This window comes from Amblyomma mixtum, chromosome 2 (assembly GCF_055824585.1).
Source record: "Amblyomma mixtum isolate Tamu chromosome 2, ASM5582458v1, whole genome shotgun sequence".
NCBI lineage: Eukaryota > Metazoa > Arthropoda > Arachnida > Ixodida > Ixodidae > Amblyomma > Amblyomma mixtum.
The window spans coordinates 46,744,197-46,768,724 of NC_143013.1; the positions used below are offsets into that span (position 1 = coordinate 46,744,197).

Genomic DNA, 24,528 nt, shown 5'->3' on the forward strand with positions numbered 1-24,528 from the left:
CTGTATCGTTTCTTTTTAAAATTTTATTGCCCAAATATTTTTGAAGTGGGTATTTCCGGGTGCATTGCTCAGCCACGACAAAAGTGTTTCGGTGAACTCCGCCGACAGGCAATGCGCGTTATACATGAAGTTGCCAGATGGTCGAAAAGAAGACCGCTTTTTATTTCCGGAACCTCCTTTATCTGCCGACTGACCGGCGATCCACGCAACTTGATTTTAAAGAACTCTTGGTCGCCTCAACATCCAAGCAGCCACGAACACCTTCGCATACACCACCAAATCGTTCCTCATTATAAAGAAAAGAAGCTGCATATTCACACGTTACATTTCTTAAACCTGAAACAACAATAAGCTTAAAATCCTGGTTTTAAGTCGAAAGCGATAACTTAAGAAACCGTAAACACCGGGGCTGGTTTGAGACGATTTACGCGACTCGGCCAATATCACACGGCGCTATCTTTGGCTGGGAAAAACGCTTCGGCAAAATTGTTTAGAATTTCACATCTGTTGGTGTACACTAGACGGTAAGAAGAGCCTCGGCTCAAGGACAAAAGGATCACACTGAGGGTGAGGACTTCTCAGTCACTCTTTGCTGGGAAAGGGAAGATGGCAGTGAACGAAAGAACTGAGCAAAACTGACGGCTGAAAGACAAACATACAAGCATAGCATTCAAGAACTATTTTTACCAAGGCAGTAGCAGCTCACGTAAACGTGCCTCATGTTGAACGCGGTCCCAAGTACATCCCCAAAGCGGCTGCAAGCAGTTATACTCAGGCCGCCGCACTTTCCTCGTTCTCAGAACTGCAGCAGCTTCGCTGCTAAAGCGGCAGAGGGACTGGAAACATAGCCGACATCTCGGAAAGCGTTGTGTCGGAGGAGAGAAAACGCGCCGGGCACAAGCGCCCCGAAAAAATGGAGCGAACAAGAAGTGTACGAAGAAGAACGAAGGCGACGCGGAGAAGAGGTTGGCGAAAGCAAGAGGCGACTGCGTTCGTGCGCGAAAAACTCGCAGCAACGTTCCTGACAGAAAAGAAAGGACACCAAACGAAGCAAGGCGTGTTCAAATTTTGCTCATGGAGGCGTGGATTTCCTGTGCGTCTTACTCTGAGCAGCGGTTGAGCAAAAAAAAAAAAAGAAGGAAAAGAAAATTCGGAGAGACGACAGAATCTCGAGTGAAATGGACGACCACAGTCGTGGCAGGTGGCGTACACCTCGTTTCTCGCTGATGGACGTTCGTCCACTCCGTTTGTCGAGGCGCCTGTTTTCTTTGAGAAGAACTCGGGCTTTTTGCGGGCGGAGGATAAAAATGTACCCGACCGGTGATCGATTTGGCGGGCCACGGTGATACTCGTGGCATTTATAAAATAAAAGAGGCCCCTGGGGAACGCAAGGATAATCTAGGATCGGTGGACATCGAACCTGAGGGTCCTTAACGAACGCAATCATCGCGGAAACACGGCGACGCAGTTGCGAAGGGTCGTCGCACGTGGGGCGAACGATGGCTCTTGAAACGACGCGATAGAGAAGAACTATCGAAAACACAGAAAACAGATTGCGTATCGAAATATACGCACAGAAAGGCTGCCCCTTTTCGAAAGGCGGAGGCATTGACGAGAACGCCTGAAAGGTGTGCCTTAAATATAATCTTCGGAAAACCAGTTTATAGCAGTGTCTGGCTTCTAAAGGATAAATGAAAATTACAGCTATATGTGGAACTCACTTCAATGTTTTTACAAAAGAAGGATTTTGAGTGTTTGAATACTTTTTTTTTGAAAGTTTTAGTAAATTTGAAATGTTTACGAATCTACAGACAAGCAAAGATTGCGATGTCAGGATTAAAGATACAAAGAGGTAACGTCAGAGTTAATTCCGAGAGCACGGCTCTTTAGAAGAACGTATGGTTTGGTAACGGAGTATTAAAGCAAGCGTGCGCACAGGGGGTGGGTGAACACACGCAGTACAAGGAGAGTCTGTCTCTTCAAGGACTTTGAATTTCAATTAATTCCGTTAATCTTTCAGAAACAGCACTTAGATGAACAGCCAAAAGAGGATTTCCAGGGAAGCATCACGCTTTCCTCGGCGCAGTTGATAAATTACAGACGATTTCTCAAAGACTGAGTCCGCTCCGATATTAACGAAAGATCAAGAGCTGCATCTGAAAAATGGATTATAAAGTTCCTGCTTAAATGCATTCCCAGAATAAAAATTTCAGACGTGCTCTAGAAACATATCGCATGCATTCATTCATTGACGACGAAACCAGGCATGTGCCTACGATCATTTCTTAAGGAATCATTGATTTGAGTTAATTTATTACAGCCTCAGGGTACAAGCGTACATTGCGGAGGGGAGGGGCGGATGGAATGTTGATGGAATGCTCGTATATTCCGACTTGAGCACACCTTTATTGGTGAGAACACATTCTTGCTTGCCCAGCGTAGCTCTGCTTTACGGTTAAATCTGCAGAAACTAGGCAATTGCTGAAGCCTTGACCTCCATCTTGAATAAATAAATAATTATTGCCGAGACTGAGATTCGAACCCGCGGAGGCGCCAACAGGTTATCTTCGCTGGCCACTGCACGAGAGCACTGTGGTCTTGCCGTTGTTGTTGTTGTTGTTACTGAGAGAAGGATGAAAAGGAAATTGCACGGGTCTGCCAACTGGGTCCAGCCGAGCCACCACCGCTGCCACGTGCAGATAGAGGAGAGTTCAAAGATCAGAGTAAAGAGAAAGAGGAAGACGATCACACTCTTTTTAAACTGCAACACTCTCTCGTGCTGTGTACTGTGCACGTCGTCGTTTTCAAAAACTTCCACCTGCGGCGCACACAGATTAGATCATCTTAACCTCGATCAGAACTTAACCTGAGTCTAATATCGTCGCCAGACGTTCCGACGACCCAGGAAAGAAAAACCATGAGCTGATCAGCCTACACATGCTTTGGAACGTCTACTCTGTTTAACTAGATTAAAACCCTACCATTTTTTTGACACTTCCGTGGGTTCCGCTCAACATTATTTTTTACTTATTAACGTCGCAATGTTACCTTCACCACTTTAAGGACACATTCACGTGCTTACTGTTTTAAATAGAGTGCCAAGGCAACGTGCATACGTATTCCGACCGCCTGCCTTGCGTTGTTCGGTAGTATAGCCCAGCGAAAAACGGCAAATGGGAAAGTTCAGATGTTCTTGAAATGAAGAAGGTGATTGAAAGAAACGATCTCTTCCCGAAGGGATCACCCTTCAGGCGCGCGTGTCAGAGGTGATGTTTATTATGTGTAAGAAAGAAACCCTGAGAGACTGGCCGAGGACGGCGTCTTGGAAATGGCAGGGTGAAGTTTGGAAGAGTAAGTTTTATGGGTAAAAAAAGAAACACCTGTGGTTTTCATTGCACGGATTAAGAGTCAAGTAGGTCCGTCATGTCCCTAAAACAGTTTCTGCTGTGTTAGAAAGAAATTACTGATCGAGTAAGCAACAGAAGGGGATATCAATGCTGAAATTTATTTATTTATTAGCTACATGAAAGAACTGCTACATGCAACTGCTGTTTAGGGAGGAGGAGAAACATTAATTAGAACCAGCGAGATTATTGATCTCGATCGAGTGGACGACTGGGTGGCTTCCTCACTCCATGACTCTACTGGCCATGACTGCTCGACGAGCTTTCTGGAGGTGAGCTTCTTGTCAGGCCAGGGTATTGCACCCGCACCCCCACGAGATGTGGACGAGTGTGGGACTTGTGTCGGTGCACCAGGGGCAGACGCCTCGTTATGTTAGTGGGTACCTATTGCTGTATCTAGGGTTAAGATCGGCGAACGCGGACCTGAGAAGAATTCCTAACAGGCATGAGTGATCATGAAGCAAATATGTGGCGAGGACTGGCGACGGTGGCAGCAGCGGCGTCAAGTGGCTCAGTCTGCCCTCGGGTTGCCGGACGGAGTGATGTTGTAAAAGGTCAAGCTGATGCTGTTAATTGAAAGACGGCTGTGTCCTCGAGAGAGGTTTCGTTTTTCGGACATCAGGCGGAGGAGTACAAGGCCGTTCATTCACCTGCTGGGAAACAGTGTGCCATTCCTTTCCCACGGAGGCACCGAACATACCGCAGTGGGGAAATCGACACGACGATGTTAGAGAACTGTCTTTTGCCATTTCCATCGACCGAGCGGCGAGAGAGCATTCGCACAACTCCCTGCCGTGGGCGGTATCACCAGTGCCTACAACTGCTCACTTGATTGGACATGGTTTTCCGAACCTTATTCCCCAGTCAGGGATCTGGGGAATACGAAGGGTATTGAACGGGATGTTGGTTTGTTACCGAGACACTCCTATCTCGAGTGCAAATATGTACAAATAAACACACTGAAAACAGTTTCCTCTATAACGGAGTTCAACACCGTCCTTCGGAGCCGGGACCTACGGAGCTGAACGAGTCAGACAACCTAAGGCCACCTCTGTCTCCAACACTCTGTAGGTTTGGGAATGTTTTTGAAAAATTATTCTCCGTTTATATTTTCGACCAGTGCTATTTGTCATCCTCTGTTCACTTTGCTTTCGATTCTGACATTATGTTAAAAAAAGCAGAAAACTTCGCCGAAAGCACAAAACACAGCAGTTCAGGACTATTTTTGCGTGTGCAATGTAAATTGCCTGGAACCTGTACTAAATTGTTACTATTTTTTGCAAGTAACCTTCTATTTACACTATGGTACTCTGTACGCTGATGCTTGTACGGGCCCCAGGCACTTTCAAGCTGTTTCTCAACAGCTGTTTTGTCTGAGGACCCAAAGATATGTTGAAAATAAACGAAATTAAATAAGCTCTCAAACGGCATTCTCAGTGCGTAGCTTTTTGGGAGGGGGAGGTTAAATCCTGCGGTTAAGCAGCTGTGTCACGAGGCGTTCGCCATAATTGAATGGCACGTGCACGAAGGTGAGGTGTGGGGATTGATCGGACGATTGGTTTTGCCCCGCTTGATTGGATAGCTCTCGAGCTAAGGCATTCTTCACCCTTTCGTTCCCCACCAGTCCCGAGTAGCCCAGCGTCCATGTAATTTGATGGTATTCTTCCAGCTTCGGGCCCAGAATCTGAGCCCCCAGCAGCGGTGTTCACCAGTTGGTTAAGTTCCGGCAGGCCTGCGGAGAGTCAGTGACGATGTGTCCACCCTATAGTGGTGCTTCATCACTAGCGCTGCGGCTATGGTTTCAGCAGCTGGGCTGTCTGCCCTGATAGAGGCCACGAATATGAAAGAGATGTTTCTTCCGTTTACGGCGACAACCGCAAAGAGACCCCGTTCGCCGCCACGTCCACGTACGTTACGTGCGAGTCGCCCTTGAATTGTCTCCGCTGTCGGTCAACGCGAGCCTTGCGCCGACCTTCGTGGGGTTCGTGGTTCACGTGGTTCGGGATGGGGCTAGCCTCCTGCTTCTGAACTCGGGCGGGAGTGACCGCTGCTAATCGAGAACGAGTAGCTCCGTTACCGTTCCGGCCCGATGGAGGATTGCTCTGCCCGCCGCCGTGCGCTGCAGCCTGGCCTTTTTCGAAGCAAGAACTGCGTCCTACAGCTTGGCGAAGGTGTTTCGGATCCCGAGAGCCACTTACTTCTCGTGACGGGGAGACCCAGCGCCGTTTTGTATGCGTCTCTGATAACGTTCTCGACTTCTTGGTCTCGTGTGTTTAGCGAGTGGTAGTGATACGGCGTGGCGCACGTGACTCTGCTGATCATCAGAGCCTGGACGAGGCGGTGCGTGTCCTCTTCTCCAATGCCGTTGCGTCTTCTTGTTATTCTTTCAAACATCCGCGAGATGTGCTTCGTGGCGGACAGGGTTTGGATGGCGTGAGAGGCTTTCAGGTTGCTCTGGACCCAGAAACCCATAATCCTGGTCTTTCCCTCTGGGATCTGCTGGGCCTATAGATAGAGGTCTATGGGACTGGGAGACTTGACGATTCTTCCTCCGTGCACTCGGATCACCTCGGACTTCTCGGACGCACAACGCATCGCGATCGCGGCCGCAAACCTCTCCACGGCCGTCGCGACATCCTGAAAGGCCGCCTCTTTTTGCTCGACGGAGCCCTTGGTGGCCCAGAGCGTGTTGTCGTCGGCATACAGAGCATTACCCCAGGCCCAAGATCTTCCGCAGCTTTTTTGTCAGCGCCAGCAGAGCGATCTTAAAGAGTATCGGGGAGACGATCACTCCTTGCGGTGTTCAGGTTTGGTTTCGTTTATTGGGTTTAACTTCCCAAAGCGCTATGAGAGACGCCGCTCCAGAAATTTTGACCACCTGGAGTTTTTTAACGTGCACTGACATCGCACAGTACACGGGCCTCTAGAATTTCGCCTCCATCGAAATTCGACCGCCGCGGCCGGTATCGAAACCGCGTCTTTCGGGTCAGCAGCCGAGCGCCATAACCACTGAACCACCGCGGCGGCTTCCTTGCAGCGTTCAAAAAAGCTGCTACTACGCCACCAAAAAAAAAAAAAAACGTAAGAAGATAATTTGTGGGCACGATATAATGCCCGTTTGCTTTCAGCCGGATTGTTCGTGAACGGCCGACAACAGATGGCGTGTTTGCTCCTCTCTCACTAACGCTGGTTCTCGGTGAGCGTTACCTTTGAGGGAGCTCGTTTCGCAGGGGATGCGGCCCTGTTCTTGTGCTTCGCAAATCGCCGAACGCGCGCAAATCTCGATGCAGGGCTTCCGAGAATATCGTACTATTCACCTAGATGTCAACGCCGGCAAGGTTATCACCTCTTAGGCACTGGAGTTCTAGGCCAGCAAGCTGAATCGAGTGCGTCCGTGGTGGACGTCAGTAAAATACGGTTTAAAGACTGGCGTCTTAAAGACCGGAGAGAGCTTCAGGAGTCAAGTTCGGAAGAGCTAAACGCTATTGGAATTTTTATTTGCATGGATAAATTCCATAAAAGTACTACTAAAGGAAAAGTTCTAACAAGAAAGTAAAATAAAGAAATAAGAGCCTAATGGCACCCGCCACTGCCCCAATTCACAGAAGACGCTCTTGAATGCGCTTGAGTGGATGCTAATAAGTGATTGCTCCCTTATTACTTTCAATTCTTCAATCCAGAAAGCATGATAAGTCGTTTATAATGTGAGCTTGAGGTAAAGAATGCGATTTTTTCAATGTCTTCCGGACTCATTTCAAGACAGCATCATCATGAAGCGATATCCAAAGTTTTCAAAAATACTTCGACGTTCTCAAACGGAATGAAATGTCATCAGTGTGTGGAATGGATCGAAACTTCAGTATTATCACGATGTTGATTTTCTCCGTCCATTGGGTATTAGAGCGTGTTATAATGGCTATTATGAGCTTGCTTTCACAGTGAGGTTTTTGGGCCATAGATGCATTATTTGTTTCCATTCATAGGAAATCAGATGATGCGAGCCCCTTATAGCTGCCGCTGCACGAAGGAACGCAACTAGAAGTGCGAATCGAATCGAATGAATTCCGCGTGACACAAATGAAGGAATGCGATGCGAAGAAAGGAGCAGCGTAGAAGTCAGATTCTTGTGGCTGAGCCGCGGAGTACTGGAAGGACACGATCAATCCAATTGATCCCTCCCGGACTCAAAGGTTTGAGAATGGCTGGTATGCGAACTCGTAGAGCTAGGCACTGCGCACTTCTTGCTGCTGTGTCCACACTTTTTTTCGAGAAGAACGCTTTCTGACAGTACTACTGACGGCATGTGTCACTTTAAACAAACAGCAAGAATTGGCGCAGAGTAGAGACGATGTTTCTAAATAGCCACCTTTCTTATTTGCGAACTTGTCTCATATTTTACCCGGGACCGCTTAGAAAATAATATTCATCACTAACAAGAAAGAGCCCTGGTAGAGCAGTTAATTATTAAGCCGTAAGCTTTACTTGCCCCATTGAGCGAAAACCCGTGTGCGCGTGTGTGTGTGCGTGTGCGTGTGTGTGTGTGTGTGTGTGTGTGCGTGTGAGTGTGTGTGTGTGTGTGCGTGTGCGTGTGTGCGTGTGTGCGCGCGCGTGTGTGTGCGTGTGTGCGAGTGTGTGCGTGTGTATGTGTGAGTGTGCGTGTGTGTGAGTGTGTGTGAGTGTGTGTGATGTGTGTGTGTGAGAGAGTGTGCGTGTGTATGTGTGAGTGTGCGTGTGTGTGAGTGTGTGTGAGTGTGTGTGATGTGTGTGTGTGAGAGAGTGTGCGTGTGTGCGTGTCAATGGCACCCACAAAAGAAGATACGACCAGGCAGGTGGCGGTTAAATTAATGATTGCTCGCAGTAGCCCACACTTAACAGCTGCACCACTGCACCAGGAGTGGTACGAGGAGTCCCAGGGGTCTATGAATATAAAGTTGAGAATTACCTCATGCAGAAAGTCGGCGCATCCGAATGCAACCTGATGTGGCCGCTGGTGGGATAGGGGGGCGCGTGCCGCGGTAGGGCGGCGACTGCCTTCACAAAGCTAGCACGCGGACCAAAAGGGGTACAGCGGCGTTCTGGCCGGCGGATACGTAGAGCCATGCAGAGGTAGAATTGTTAGCTGCGTGGCTTCAGGTTACATCTTGCCGCAGCGCACGGCGATAGCGTTCACGAAGTGAGCGGGCGGGCTTACGCCTTCTCACTCCTATTTGACGCTGCTAGTGTTCCAGCATGTACCGCCTCCTTGATTCCTTTATGTCTGAAAGTTTCTCCGGTTCCACAGAAGAGTAGGAAATTTTTCTACAGCCCGGAAATTGGCCCGAGCGCACCACCTAGTGAAAAACAGGAACTAAACCTATATTTTTCGCGCAACCTGAGAAGCAAATTTGAATCAGAATGAATATAGGAACAGAACCAAAATGGCTCGGTACAATAGCCCCAGTTTTGGGAGACGCGGCAGTCTTCATGCTTACACTGCTCGTGATGCGCAAGTTCCCTGATTGAGTGGCGCATCTACGGTTGTAGTCCGGCGCAGGGGCGTGAGGTCATCAGGAACCGTCTTTGTGGTGTGTTGCATCCGTACCAAAATGGCCCGAAGCAGGGGAACGAGGCAGGTTGAAACATTCATGACATCGCTATTTTTTTTCATTCTTTTGTGTCGACAAGCACACCGAAGAAATGGGGAGCGCATGAAAGACACTTCTCGGTGGACGCGCGCGGCCTCCAAACAAACCTAGGAGCCCACAAGCTGCGGGGAACGCCTAGTGTTTTCGGTGGTGCTCAGGGAAATGGAAGTAGGTAGGAAGAAGTCGTGCACATCACTGCTGCCATGCTTTCAACGACACCGCTGTAATTCCTGCGCTCGGTATACTGCGACGCCCGCGCGCACAACGTTGATCAAGCAAGGAAGTCCTTTATGGGGCTGCAAGTTGACACTGAGGCTAAAAAAATGTAGCATGGTCCGTAAGAAACGAAATATCGGGGACGGTTCCATTTCCTTTTTTTTCTGCAGCTAAGCCTTTTTCGGGTGTCTAGGCAAACTCGTGCGATTGCGTGCACGAGAATCACGGGTCCCTTATCTCGAGGGCTGCATCTTGCCTTCCGTACGTAGACCATAGACACCATGGGAAGGTCAACCCGAAGGTGACGCTGTGCTTCTCATTCGGGATTTGCAGTTTCAAATGTATAGTTTCCAAAACAAGCTTGATTTTTCACTTCGAATTATTTGTTGGCTGGGCATTCGTATGCCGCAAGTGTCTTAGGATTCCTCCACAACGCTTGCATTTCTAGCCAGTTTATTTTTCTTACTAATTATTACAGAGTAAATATAGACCTTCATTAATGTCAAGAAACATTCGCGGAGTTCGTGTCTTCCAACAGGACTTTTTTTTTTTTTTTTTTCGAACAAAAGCATGGCCCCATTTTGCTTCTTCTTCTGATAGGAAATAAACCCGTAGGTGTATTAACCAAGTAAGCCTGCCATTCGTTTTTTTCGTAATTATCGGCCGCACTGTTCCCAGTAACCGCCACGCTGATGCCATGTAGCAGGATGTGGGAGGGGAAGGCGGATAACCAGTCGGGCCATGGCCCAGGCTACGACTACTGCACCGCTTGCCTGAAGCAAAGCCATGGTGTAGTTGGTGAAAAAGTGGTCGCAGAATGTTTCTAGTGATGTCGAAGGAACTATGCGAATCGCTTTTAAATCATGCGCCAGCGTCAGACTGCATCGCCGGCAGGGTGCACGAAATGAGCTTTGTTTGAGGGAAGAATTACTGCACTGTAATTGGTAATTCCTGGGTGACTGAATTTTTTTGCCCTCTCGCACACCGAACCGATAGCAAAATTAGAGCTCGTCCCGCAGACCGAGTAGAGCCCAGCCTCAACTTACCTGAAGGGCAGAAGGAGTTAGGCACTGAAATATTCACCGCACACCTACAGTCATTGGGGTGATTCCACGAGAGATCAAACTAAATATTTAAAATTTGAAATTTTCTCGATTGTGTCCTATATTATGCATATATTATTCATTAGGGCAACCGTAAGTCTCGTTTTGTGAATTTCGGGAGAAAAAATTATGAACCACGTCGCGGCAGAGGCAGCGTTCGCGCACACTGCTATTGCGCAACTTTTCAATGACGTAAGAACCGAGAAAACAAGCCATGATAGAAATAAACATTTTGCGTGGTAAAAGTAGTAATCAGAGACAATTTGTCAGGCTTATTTATACCATTGTGAGAAATCTACTGCTTCCTATGAAATATTTCGAAAATCTCGCGTCTCAAAAAAGACGGTCTTCAAGAATTTTTTTCTCTGCGATTGTAAAGCATATTTACTTGAAATTTCCAGGGTAGATAACTGTCTAGGTGTTAAAAAAAATGGCAGTGGCTTAGTTCAGCTGCACCCGGCCATGAGTAGCGAAAGCAGTTTGGTCTACTGACATTTTGGTAGCATACACGCTGTCGTTGTTGTTCAGCAGCTTGGCGGCGTCTCTTCGCGAGATGGTCCTCTCGTTCTTCGGGCGTCTCGGTTGCCCGCTTGGCCTTTCTCGCCTCGTTTGCACGCTGTCGGCCGGCCTTGTACCTTCGACAAGGAAAGTTGCTGGGCGAGTTGATAACGATGTTCTATATCTACAGCGCGACTTCTGGATCGGAAGACTCAATTTCACGCAGCCTGTACTGCTGCCACGACGAGCACGACCGCTCTCCTTCTTCCGTGGTGCGCGTCTGAGGAGCGAGCGGATCGCTTCCGCCTTATATCCCAGCTGCGCGGCACGAGACTCTGCGCGTGCGCAGTAAGGCGCAACGGCTGCGGCGCCACGGTTGCATTGGTTCTGGTTGTCATGGTAACGGCGCATGCGCAGTAGTGGCCTCTGCCCATCGCCGCTAAATGCGCTTCTGCTAGCCTTCTTTACAAAAATTGCACCGACTTTCTCTGCTATGTTAGAAGTGTAGGAATCATTGCCCTGCATATGGAATTTTGGAATATAGCAGTCTCTTTGAAAACGGATAGGAAAAAAATTCCTAATTATTCTTAGAGCTTGTGAAACAAGTCTCTAGCATCAGGCGAAAAATAATGTGAAAGGACATGTTGCATTCTAGGGTTTCCAAGAATGCCATATTAGCTCGAATCCTTAGATTATCCAGCATCGGCAGGAACGTCTAAACGAATTTAAACGAGCTCTTCGCCTTCAAAAGTTTGACATCCGCGTCATCTACCGTTCCAGCCGTAAGCACATGGACACCGATGCTTTGTCTCGGTCTCCTCTACCCAGCTACGCGGCCTGCTCCTCGGCGACCGATCCCGTACTTTCGTCTCTTACCATCGCTGATATGCCTGCGGAGCAGCGGAAAGACCCGTGGCTTGCGTCCCTCATAGACGCCGTGTCTTCATCACAAAACGTTGCGCCTTCTAGAACTTTACGGCGTCAAGCTCCGCACTTTGCCCTCCGGGACGGCCTCCTATACCGCCGCAACTACATGCCTGATGGTCGGCGGTGGCTCCTCGCGATCCCCTGCCATTTACGATCCGAAATTTGCGCATCTTACCACGCTGACCCTCAGTGTGCGCACGCTGGTGTGCTGAAAACATTCAACCGAATTTCTCAGCGTTACTATTGGCGCGGCATGTACGCCTATGTTCGAAAATACGTCCGATCTTGCATCGCCTCTCAGCGGCGGAAGACTTCCACTCCCCGTGTGACCGGCCCCTTGCAACCACTCCCATGCCCAGCACGTCCTTTCGATCGCGTTGGCGTTGACCTTTACGGACCGCTTTCCTGTACGGTCTCTGGGAATCGTTGGATTTTCGTCGGTGTCGACCACCTCACCCGGTATGCCGAGACAGCCGCCCTTCCTGCTGCAACTAGCCGCGAAGTTACTATGTTCCTGCTGCACCATTTTTTCCTTCGCCACGGCGCGCCGCGCGAGCTGCTAAGTGACAGAGGCCGCGCCCTCCTTTCCCACGTCATTGAAGCCCTGATCGCCGAATGTCGCATCGTACATCGGACCACCACTGCCTACCATCCTCAAACTAACAGGCTGACCGAGCGCTTCAACCGTACTCTCGGAGACATGCTCACGATGTACGTCGCAGCAGATCAGACCAACTGGGATGCCGTTATCCCTTTCGTGACATGCGCGTACAACACCGCCACGCAGTCAACCACCGGCTTTAACCCTCTCTTCCTTCTGTATGGGCGCAAGCCGTCGTCCACGATGGACACCATATTCCTTTATACTCCTGACGCCTGCGAGTGGACGCCTCTCTCCGAAGTCGCAAAGCATGCAGAAGACTGCCGCCAGTTGGCGCGCTCTTTTACCTCCGAATCCCAAGGCCGCCAAAAGCATTGCCACGATAACGTTAACAGGCAACCCGTTCTTCCGGTTGGATCCCTAGTTTGGCTATGGGTTCCTGGCACACCACCAGGACTGTCATCAAAATTTCGCACGGTATACCACGGGCCTTATCGCGTCGTCCAGCAAACGTTGCCGGTCAATTACGTCGTGGAGCCGCTCAACCCCTCTTCGGACCCTCGCCATCGCGGCCGAGAAACCGTCCACGTCAGCCGCCTGAAGACTTACTACGACCCGCTCCTCTTGCCCTCGCCATAAGTCGCCAGGGTGGCTCCTCTTCGGTCCCGGGGCAATTGTAGCGAACCACGACGGCCGCGCCTGTAGAGCGCCGACGACGACGAAGCGTCGATGAAAGACGATAGTGCCGCCGCGCTGCACGAGATCGCTTGGGTTGGACTGGCCGTCTTTTGCGCGGCCCGCCGTTCTGCTCGCCGTTTTGCGTCGCCCGCCGTGAAGACCACACCCTGTACCATTTGTGCAGAAACCCCCTTTCATTGTAACCATCAGCACCGCCACATTCGTCCTACACCGCTAACTTGGCTGCCTTGACCAAAGTCCCTGCTACCAGCTTACCGTGCCGTGGCGAAATCTGAAGAGCGCAGGTCCGGGAATCGAAATGGAACAAATCTGATGTTTCGGTGTTTAAGTTTTTCGTAATAATGAATTTTCTCGGAACCTAAATAGCACAATGTCAACTACGGGGTCGCCGCAGTCTCACGAGACCTCCCCTTGGTTCACCCCGCTTGGGCGTCAGGGCTGCGTGCCAGTTGCGACAACCTGGAAGAGCGCTCAGCAGGTGGGGCCTCACGGTGAACACTGCTTGTCAGGGCGCTGAAAAGTGGACAGGCAGGGGTGCCAGAGTAGAGCGCCCAGGTGGGCATCGTCTGCTACTGTTGTGTTAATTGTACTGGTATATGCTGCATGTTTACGTGATTTCCACGTAAGCCACGACCTACTGAGACTCCGACATGCCACATTTAGCACACTGCTAGCTTGCCTTCTTTCTTGAGCTTTTCTTATTTCTTATGCAGCCAAAGACCAATCGCTTTGCGGAATGGTGATGTATTACTGAATGTTATTTCTATGTCTTCGATTACAGTACCTTTGTCATGTCTCTGAATGTGCAAATGACCGAAATCACTTTTATGTTCAGCCATGTGTAATGGCTCTATTCTCTTTGTTCAAAGATATGTGCTAAGTGTGGCTTTTATATTACGTCTTTATAAGGCACTGTAGTGCAATGTAATCATCGCGTGTAGTCTCTGAGTGGATTGTCCGTTTTACATTACTTTGCTTGCTGTTGCCAAAAGGAGAGCCCGTTGCTTTGTCAAGCTGTCCAGAGACAGCTTTTGCTTCGGTACCCCGGTATCATCATTGACATCATGGTAAAAATAAACATTATTATTATTATTATTATTATTATTATTATTATTATTATTATTATTATTATTATTATTATTATTATTATTATTATTATTATTATTATTATTATTATAAAGCGACACATGGGCTATGGGGAAAGCCAGAAATGAAGGCTGGGAATTAATTTCAACCAGTTGAGGCTCTCACCGTGCACACACATCGTACAGTACACAGACTTGTTGCACTTTGCCTCCATCCAAACGCGGCCGCTGTGACCGGGATTGAACCCGCATCCGTGGGCTGAGCAGCTAAGCGCCGAACGACGGAGCCACCGAGGCGGGTTACTATTGTGTTAAAAGATAACTAGGAATATAGAAAATAGTTTTGGTCAGTGCTAGGGAGCGTGTGTCAATCGACCAGCTGGTTTTTCACGTGGTCCCAACGTGCCGCTTTACGGCGCGTCAGACTCAGGGCTCTGGATTCTGGTCCGAAATGCATTCGACACAGTGACCTCTCACTTCACGCCCTGTTTCTCCCCTCACCTGTGTCCCCATACCCCGTAACATGTGTCCCGGCTTTTACGAGGGACGGCGACAGCCTTGAACACGTCACCGCTTTTCTCCCTTTTAAGCACATATCATGACGTATAGCGATGCGTTCCATACAGTCGGCTCCGCTGAGCGCATTGTCTGTACCTCTGACTCCTATACTCCTAAAACGGACACAAGTGGCTCCTATCTTGACCCTTCACGGCCCTGCCTACAAAAAAGTGTAGGTGCGCGAAAAAAAAAACAATCTATTTTGTACCCTAAGTGGCGTAGGTACGTGTTCAGACCCAACCGAAAAGTCTGTAGTGATTTAGGCTATAAACCAGTCTCGCCGTAAAAGGGTCGTCTCATCGCTCCATGAAAAAGACACAATAAGGCTTCGTAGATGACATTCATTGTCTATAGCACGCGGGCGTTGCAGTTGATGTTTGACGTTTACTTTTGTCCAACCATGTGAAAGAAATTCTTTTACATTTTTTCATACCAAAATCTCTTTCCTGTAACTTTAAGGCTCTTGATCTGTTGTTGGCCTGTCTCGGTGGACACTTAAACCACGTCATGAGAGGAAGAAGGAAGAAAAAAAGCCGGATCAATTTTGACCACCTGGCGTTCTTTAATTTGCGTTGATATCGCACGGCGCAGGGCCTTTTTTGCGTTTCACCTCCCCGCCGCAGCCTCCTGGGACACAGCCCTTCTGTCCACACGAGCTGGCTGTTATTTTAAGCTGATCGACCATGTCAGGCTGGAGGGGAGGTCAGAGGCTCTTGGACTGAGCAGCCCTCCGGGAGAGGTTGTTAACTTTGAAATAAAGCTCTCTCTCTCTCCATTTAAATGCGCAACAAACGCGCATGCCAGGTGAGGTGAAGCAGCGACTAGCCTCTCCCATCAAACCCAACGCGGCTAAGAACACCGCCCCCTAACTTGTGTTTGGCTTGAGCTATGTCACTACAGCCTTCGCTGTTACAGGAAGCATGCGCATGAAAGAGTAAGAACTGCAAAAGAAAAACGTTTCCTTATGGCACGCACAAGAAGCCAGCAAATCGTTATACATTTCTTTAAAAGGAGGCAACGCGGCGTCGATGAAAAGTAGGATCCCAAATGCACACTGGAAATCGTCCACTCACTGTCGTGGCAGCGCTTGATACTTGTTTGAAACGCCTGTGCGCAGTGCAGTGTGAGCGCACTTTGACGAAACTTCGATTGCGATTTAAGTTTCGACTCTTGAACAAATGGCAAGTTTGCGCGCACTTGTAAACCGTTCTGAAAACACTCTGAATACGTTTTTCCTTTCCTCACATCCATATTTTGTTCGCTTAGAAAATAGAAGGCACTTGCAGTAGGCATGCAAACAGCGCTTTAGTCAGTGTTGACTGCAGAGTAACAAGTCGCCTGCAACCGAAGCTAACGCCCTCTGGAGGGCCATTGCATGCTAAGAGGTTGGGAATGCGGCGCACCAGCCTAAGTTGGAATGAGCGAGAAGCAGGCAGAGTGCTGATACCGTTGGAAGGAAAACAATCTCGAGCACACAATGCTGGACTAATAATTTCCTCAGTATATCTGCTGTGTCGATGGTATACAACCGTGGTGACGTGTTTTTGCTTCACTTTTGATGAGCGTGTGCTGGGCGGTAATAAATTTCGAGAGTTGCTCAAGGATAAGTTCGGGCACTGTGACTGCGTGTGTGGCCTGTGTTCCTTTTCTATACAAAAGGCAATTCAGGGGTAATTTTTTTTTTCCATCCAACGGCTGGTGACAGACCACTATAAGGCGCGACTCTGGACGACTGAAACTCTGGTGATGCTGGCCCCAAGTGCTTGTTACCCGAAAGATTCTTTCCAGACATCTTCCAAGTCAACACAAGTCCTTAGGAGGAAATGTTAAAACCAGCCGTTAATGTCGCTCGCAAAGCGTCAAGTCTGTCCTTACTCTAACGAGTCGCCGCTAATTATAAGGCAGCTTGTCGCCGTCCTCTCTTCATCTCGACTAGCACCCTCTAACTACACTACGGCGCTACTACGAGCCTCGGAATGAAGCCCTCGAATTTGCATATGTAGTGCGCTCTCGCCCGCTCGCTTCCCCCACCACCCGCGCTACAGAGGGTCGCGATGGCACTGATAGCATTGGACAGTGTACTTTTGGGGAAGGGTGTCTGCTGCGTCTACCGTCGCGCGTTTAAAATTGCTGATCATTACCTGGTGCTAAGCCCTGGCCGTGGCGTGGATTTTGAGAGGTCGTAAATAAAGCAAACTGCTTTGCTCAAACAGGGTTACCGTCGTTGCAAAGGATTTACCATCAGGTGGTGTTTTTTTTTTGCGTGCGTGCGCGCGCGCGCGCGCGCGCGTGTGTGTATGTGTGTGTGTGTGTGTGTGTGTGTGTGTGTGTGTGTGTGTGTGTGTGTGTGTGTGTGTGCGCGCGTGCGTGCGTGCGTGCGTGCGTGCGTGCGTGTGTGCGTGCGTGCGTGCGTGCGTGCGTGATTGCGTGTGCCTCAACGATGGTTGACAATCCTCGATCTTACAAATGTTGGCATTCCTCTTCAAACAACTCTGGTCTTTGACGATCACTGCATAGATAGTTCCTTGATGTGTCAAGCTTTTATCTAACGCGCTCTTTAGGATGTCTACTCCATCCAAGTGTTTTGAGAAATACTTAATTATATACATGTATTGCAGCCGCCTAGCAAATATGACGGTTAACTAAACCGAAAGACTCACTCAGTCAAATTTCGGAGAAATACTATAGAGAGATAACGCTTACATCAGGCAATTAAACCATGGGTTCGGGCGAAAATACTTCGCGCCGCAGAAATAGCGACGACTGCTGGTACATGCATTAAGAGTGCTTGCACGGAACCCTAGCATTAGTTACAACTCCGAAATAATTGCGCTGGCGAATTCCTATTTGTCCAAACGGGATCAAAGGTACGATTTGCGACTCATAGAGGCGTGAACGCTGCGTATTCAGTACATTACACCGTCGGATCAAAACAAGTGACTTTAATAACCGTTCTCAAGCTCGGCAAACAGCAGTGCACCTATGATTACCTCGTTACCCACAGTTAAGTGGCGTTCAGCAAAAAGCTGACACGCGCAGCCCACTGCGCCGTTATTTCTAGTTTTATTTTGTGCCCTTAAACGGAAAGCAATCGCGTGCAGAGAGACCCAGCTGCACCTTCTCAGGCCCCGTGCGCTTTCTATCAGCAGGCAGCAAGCAGCAATTTGCTTTTGCTAGGCCCGTGGCGGTGTCTCGCTCGTTCCAGTAACAAGCTTACTATTTTGCACAGAAGGTCGCACACGGGCGTTCGCGCGAGTGACTCAGCGCTACAGGAAGCGCGCCGCGAAAAAAAAAAATAAAAAAACGTGATGTGCGCCCACCGCAGCGTTCAGGGGAGCAAAGAAAGCGACACAAGCGCCGACCAATCGTCGGGACCGGAGTTCAAGAATAACAAGACACGCAGGCGGCGAGCCGACCGGACGGCGGCCGAAAGAAAACACTCCCGTTCAGGCTCCCCATTTCCTCTCGCACAGCTAAGGCACACGAAAGGCCGGGACGAGGATTGTGTTCTTTGGAGCGTCGCCCAATAGACACTTGCGCCTTAACATAGCTTCTCTTTTCTTGTTGTAAATTTAAATGTTTCTTCAAAGGAGAGGTTGGCAGCCCTAGATGCCGCAAACTAGTCGTTTTCTCATCAAGCTGAAACAAGGTGCTTCAAGTCGTCGACAGCAGTAGCGCAGAGAAAGCAGGGCTCATGTATTGGGCAGGGTCATCGCTCGAGGAGGAATAAGAGGAAAGGCAGGGAGGTTAACCGGAAGAATAATCAGTTTACTGCGTGCACAAAGAAATGCAAATGTAAAAGCAAACCCTCGCGCCACACCCGGTTCTAAACGCGCAATCAGTGACGCGAGCAAATCCTGTAAACCACAGATGTGTGAACCAGAACCAGTACGCCGTAGCAAGGATGCGCTTTCTGTGCAGTGTATGTCCCTGGTGTACTATGCAGAAAAACTCAGCGCCGTGGTCGAATGCACAGCGCTGGGAAAGGACGCCCGTGCCGTTATCCCTTCTGTACAGGGTTTTCAGCACTGTGTGTTCGCCCGTTGACTGGCAGGCACTCTTCTTGAGTCGGTAATCCTGCAGTTAAACAAGGTGGTGACCATTACGGAAGCATATTTTGAACACAATAGGTGGGCGGTGCTGACATCTCTGCTGAAGGCACCGTTACAAGCACTGCTAAAGAGAAATTAAAAGTAATAAATAGTCACATCATTAGGCAAAATAATTTGCTCTAGAAATCCGAAAGGCAAAGGACCGGAATTGCGTGAGTGCATCTTGAATGAGCGCAGAATTGCGGTCGTAGAGACAGGCAAGCAACGAGAAATGCAAGCAAAGAGAAATGCAAGGAAACGCGCGAGTACATTTCGGCTGAACAAGGAAATGTATTCGTAGCTGCACCGGACGGCTCACTCGCCGTACGCAACGCATACTTAAGAATCTCCCTTATCCTAGTTCCCTTCCCAGGGTGCATCGTCTGGGCTCCAAGCCACGCGTCCCTTCCTGGCAACGAGCGCGCACACGCGCTTGCGGGCGCCATGCAACGGGCGGTCACACTTCGACGACGCCCTACCGGCAGAGTCACTCACATACTCGCACACCTTCGAATACGAGACTCGAACGAATAACACTTCCATCATCCCTATAGGGAGCGGCCGCCACGGCGTGGCGCCAGCTGCAGACAACTCTTTTCTCAACTTCTCAACCTCGACCACGAACACACCTTTTGTCCGTCACAATACACCTCTCACTGCCCTTCATGAAACAGCGCCCAACTCACTCTATACCACTCTACGTGGGAGTGCCCTAAACCCTCACGGTATCCACATATACCCCAGCCTACTGCCTCCTCATACGAAGCTGCGCTATCCAGCTCTAGCCTGCGCGATCAGCAGCCGCTGATCGCGCGGGCCCGCAGGGCAGTAGAAACTATCGAAACCCTGTACTTAGGACCCCATCCACGAGGACCGGCCACAAGTCACCCTTTCTAAATAAAGTTTTTCGCCACCACCACCACACACCCAAACAAGAAAGGCACTGAAGAGTGCGACTACGTCTCCTGAGCAAAAGATTGCAGTGATAGCAGCACACAAAAAGGAGACAGGCAAGCAAGTGGGCGAGTACATTTCTGCTGAGGCCATAATAGTAGTCATAGCTGTACACACCCAAAGGACAATGGCAGGGAAGTGCGTGAGTGCATTTCGGCTGGGGCCATAATAGTAGTCATAGCTGTACACACCCAAAGGGCGAAGGCAAGGAATTGCACGAGTACTATTCGGCTGAGGCCATAATAGTAGTCATAGCTTTACACACCCAAAGGGCAAAGGCAGGGAAGTGCGCGAGTACTATTCGACTGAGGCCATAACACGCGCAAAGGGCAAAGGCAAGGAAGTGCATGAGTAAATTTCGGCTTAGTTCATAATTGTACAGCCATAGCTGTACACACCCAAAGAGCAAAGGCGGAGGCTTCTGCTCTGTAGTCAGCCGAATCCTTTCCATTTGCTTCGGCTGAAGACAGAGCTGTATGTACAGAAAATGAAAAAAAAAAAAAAACGAGGAAGTGCGCGAATACGTTTCTGCTGATCGCGGTATTTACTTACAGATACAAAGCACGGTTTTGTTGGTGGATGTAAAGTTTTCCACTCCCTGCATTTCTTTCTGCTATTGAATTTTCCCCTTTCAAAGTCCTGAAACTGTCCCACCAAAGACAGGCGTGAGTAGGGCACTAATATTACATACCGAGGCTGTAAAAGAAGCAACTTTATTGGCGGCACAAAACCATTCACGCAGAGGGAGGTGTGGGCTTGCATTAGCCTGAGTGCCGAACGCGTAAACCGAATGACCTGCGTTCGCAAGGAGAGAAAACAGAAAAAAGGATTGCAGCAAGAAGACGGCGACATGGTTGACTGCGTGATGCAGCTGAGAAATGCTCTGCATGAGTGCTATTAGAAATATTGCTTACTCACCTCGGAGTTCAAACAAACTAGTGCGATAATCATGATAAGAACGGGAGGGAAGATGCTCAAGCAGTGACCGCAGCTCTACATTTCGCGCATCTACTCAAGCGTTTAAGTGTATTGGCAGCACCTTTAGCGAGTTCCCTTAAGTGTATGAAAAGGATGAAACCTGCGCATAAAGGCGGTTTCAGTGAAGCAATATTCTGACAGAGATTTTCGATTGGATGTTGTTCTTTCACAATGAAATGCCTTATGAATACTTTGAAAAAAATTGTCCGTTGAAAATTGCAACAGACTGACTGCGCTGGCCTGTCTTTAATGTGTCGTGAAGACCACCGGTGATCTAGGAAACGCTTACCTGAAAGAAGCGCAAAAGTGAACACACGGACGAAGGACAGGCGGTTTTTTCAGCTATGCACTGGAGCCAAGTTTCCTAACTTTCCACTCTTCCAGAGACGCGCCAGCTGTTTATGCCTTGTACTGCACAGAAAGGCAGTGTCACCAAATCCTAGCTGCCATCTTCTTACAGTCATTTCATTAAAAAAAAAGGGAAATCCGAGAAAAATTATTGCAGCTAAGCTTACTGGTTTTGCGTACGTTGATTGTAGCGGGAAAGCCGATTTGCATTATAGGCCGACAGGTCTGGAGCGCAGGCCCATTTTGACGCTTCACAGGCGAATGCCCGGTTGGACGTCTCACAGTCGGCCTTCTGCCGATTGCGGTCTTCAGCTCGATCGCGTTCTCGGCACAGTTCACGGACTCCAAGGTCCGCTTGAACGAAGCAAACAGTCAAGTTCCCAGTGTTTTGTTCGCAGTTTAAACCATTCGTTCGTTTGGGGAAAGGAACGGCGCATAATTGGCTCCCTGGGTTAGTGTGTCCGCTTAACGCGTTACGTTGCTGCCGTTGTACCACATAAAACGCTTTCACTAAATGACTTCTGCAAAGTTATTACGGCTTTCGCTGTTAAAAAGAACGCTTTCACAATACAGTCGCGAGGCTGTGTACTCTTTGTCCACGCTCAAAGCCTCTGGCACGCGGCTTTATCCATTTGTAGCGAGAGCTACACTACGCCACCCGCTTCGTCTCTTCAGCATGGTCGCACTTTCGCCGTGGTTGCGTCTCGGCCGTGGTCGCACCGAACTTGAGCCGTTGCCTAGCAACCACCGCAGTTGCGGGCGTCGCCGCTCGGCGCGCCGTCTGGCATGACGTCACTCCGCCGTTGCGCTCGTCATGGAGCGGACGCCGCTCGCCTCGCCAGTTGTGCGCATGCTTAGTAGAGGGAGAGGGGGTGTCGCAGTGTGTATATATATATATATATATATATATATATATATATATATATATATATATATATATATATATATTTATATATATATATATATATATATATATATATATATAGGTTGCGAAAGCGTGAAGTACTAGACTGCTTATAAGAATATATAGCGAAGTATACGCTTCGTTAAAGGAAACATATTTATTAAACTCGACGTTTCGATCGGAAGACCGATCTTCTTCAGGAGTGATTTTACATTGTGAATGCATCCCCTTTTATAGGGGCGGGCACAGGACAGGTAAGTGGGAAACACAAAACAAAAAGGAAAAACAAAGCTTTGTGTTTCCCACTTACCTGTCCTGTGCCCGCCCCTATAAAAGGGGATGCATTCACAATGTAAAATCACTCCTGAAGAAGATCGGTCTTCCGATCGAAACGTCGAGTTTAATAAATATGTTTCCTTTAACGAAGCGTATACTTCGCTATATATATATATATATATATATATATATATATATATATATATATATATATATATATATATATATATATATATATATATATATATATATATATATATATATATATATATATATATATATATACGGTTCGGCGTAGGGGGAGGCGAGCCGTTATGGAGATCGATGAGCCGGCTAGGCTGAAAGAAGCCAGACTTCGGCATCAGAACGAAACTAGGAGGAGACAGCGTGCCGAAGAGACCGAAGAAGCGTTGTAAATGTCTCTATAAGCGTCGTAATTACGACGCGGCTAGACGAGCTCGCTGAGCCTCCGACAGTGAATCACTGGTCATTGGTCACTGAGATATCCACGCGGCTTTTAAGCGTCTGGGGGAAGCGACCCGACCATTTGGCTACCGGAGCTCACCATTGGCTGTATATAGCGTGCATATCTGAGTGACCAATGACTGAGGACGAAATGAGCAAATGGACAATGGACAGTATGGAATACGGCGTCAGATTTATTCCGATTGATCACTGCCACGCGCAACTGTTTGCACATAGCTCCAGATTGTTGTAGCTGCATTCGGTACCGTGTCTCGAAGTTTCCTTGCAAGATTTAAATTTAGCGCGGCAAGTATTCTGTTACTCGACGAACGCCAAGCAGGCTCACTGCTATAATCACCGCCGATTTGTTCAGTTGTTTGTGGCCGCAAGTGAGACCAGTAAAGAGTTTATTTAGGAACCGCTTCAGTCGGCTCGTCGATCGCCCACGGCGTTATCACTACCCTGTGAAAATGTCTTTTATACTGGAATTAGAACGCCAGCCTCGAACGCAAATTAAACGTGGGGCTTCTCAGTTATACGCAGATAATGCTCTTTGCGTTTTGCACCACCGAAAAATCTTTGTTTCCTTTGGCGCATATCGAAGGAACCCTAAGAGGGCCTTGGAAGTTGTGCAGGGCGGCAGTTTCGCCGCTGCGCTAAGAAATCTGCGGCTCGGCTGAATTTCATTTACCTCCCCGTCCTTGGCTCTCGCTGCTCTGTCGACATCCAGATTTAATATCACCGGGGGATGGGCGCAATACGGGATCAGCAAAAGAGGGCGCACAAAGGAAATGGGCACACGTGCAGTCCGAGGTCTTTTGCTAATAAGCCGGGTGGGATTTGTAGTATGAAATGGAAACTGCAAAGTGGGGAAAGCGGCGGCAACGAGAACAGTGGCGAGATATGAATAGTCAAAAGGAAAATATAGAAACACAAAGATAGAGAGTCAGGATGACCGAGGGAAATGTGAATTCAAGAAGAGAAACGCGAAAAAATTTTACCAAGCCAATTTCGGCAGTTTTCTTCATAGCAGCGCTTTTCTATGCAGGCTAAAAAGAAGCTATGACTTTTGCACTAAGAATGCCAGTCTCTGATGGTAGGCGGTATTCTTAACCAAACAATTGCATCGGCAAAGACAATGAAATCTACTCATTAGAGCAAAAATCTTTGTGCTTTTTTAATCAATTTTTGATACTATCTACTGTTTCTGATGCACCGAAGATAGCAGCCGCTAACGTAGAAACGCGAGCCGCCGCGTTGAGTCTTTATCTATGCTATCATCCCGTGAGTGCATGGTCTTGAGAGCGGAGGCTAAATCAGCTAACAGCGTGGAAATGTCGCTTCTGAGAAGAAATAATTTTATACAGACAAACTACGAGGGTTACTGCTTTCAAACAGGCACATGATGTCACAACAAGGTGAAAGCGGTCGTACTTTTACAAGTCTCGGATATGAAAGCCAGTTTAAGAGCGCGCTGCCGTCTGATGCGTGTTATCGCTATGGCGACATCTTATTTTACTGCATGAAGAGCTCAGAGTACACGGTTAAAGAATATTCTTCTTGGTGTCGGTGGCAAAGAGAAAATCGACAAACTTTATTTTCTTGCCACGGCGGCGAAGGACTGTCCAAATCAGTTTTTTTGTGGTTATGCATGCGGTTATGCATGCGGTTATGCAATGCAATTGTGGTTATAAAATTTCTGCCTGTGGAGTTCATCGCCAATGCAAGCTTTTGCGAATGGCACGAAAATCACAACAGCGGACAGCTTTTTGGCGTGTTTGGACAAGCAGCGTGTAG

The 24,528-nt window shown here is 48.6% G+C and overlaps 1 protein-coding gene and 1 pseudogene across 2 annotated transcripts in view; one reads left to right on the forward strand and one right to left on the reverse strand.

Annotated features, from left to right (window-relative positions):
• The window catches only part of LOC149359227 (voltage-dependent calcium channel subunit alpha-2/delta-1-like), a 229,277-nt gene that overhangs the window by 12,275 nt on the left and 192,474 nt on the right, over positions 1-24,528 (forward strand). The gene's annotated exons all lie outside the window — the stretch shown is intronic.
• On the reverse strand, positions 579-14,670 carry LOC149359228 (uncharacterized; annotated as a pseudogene).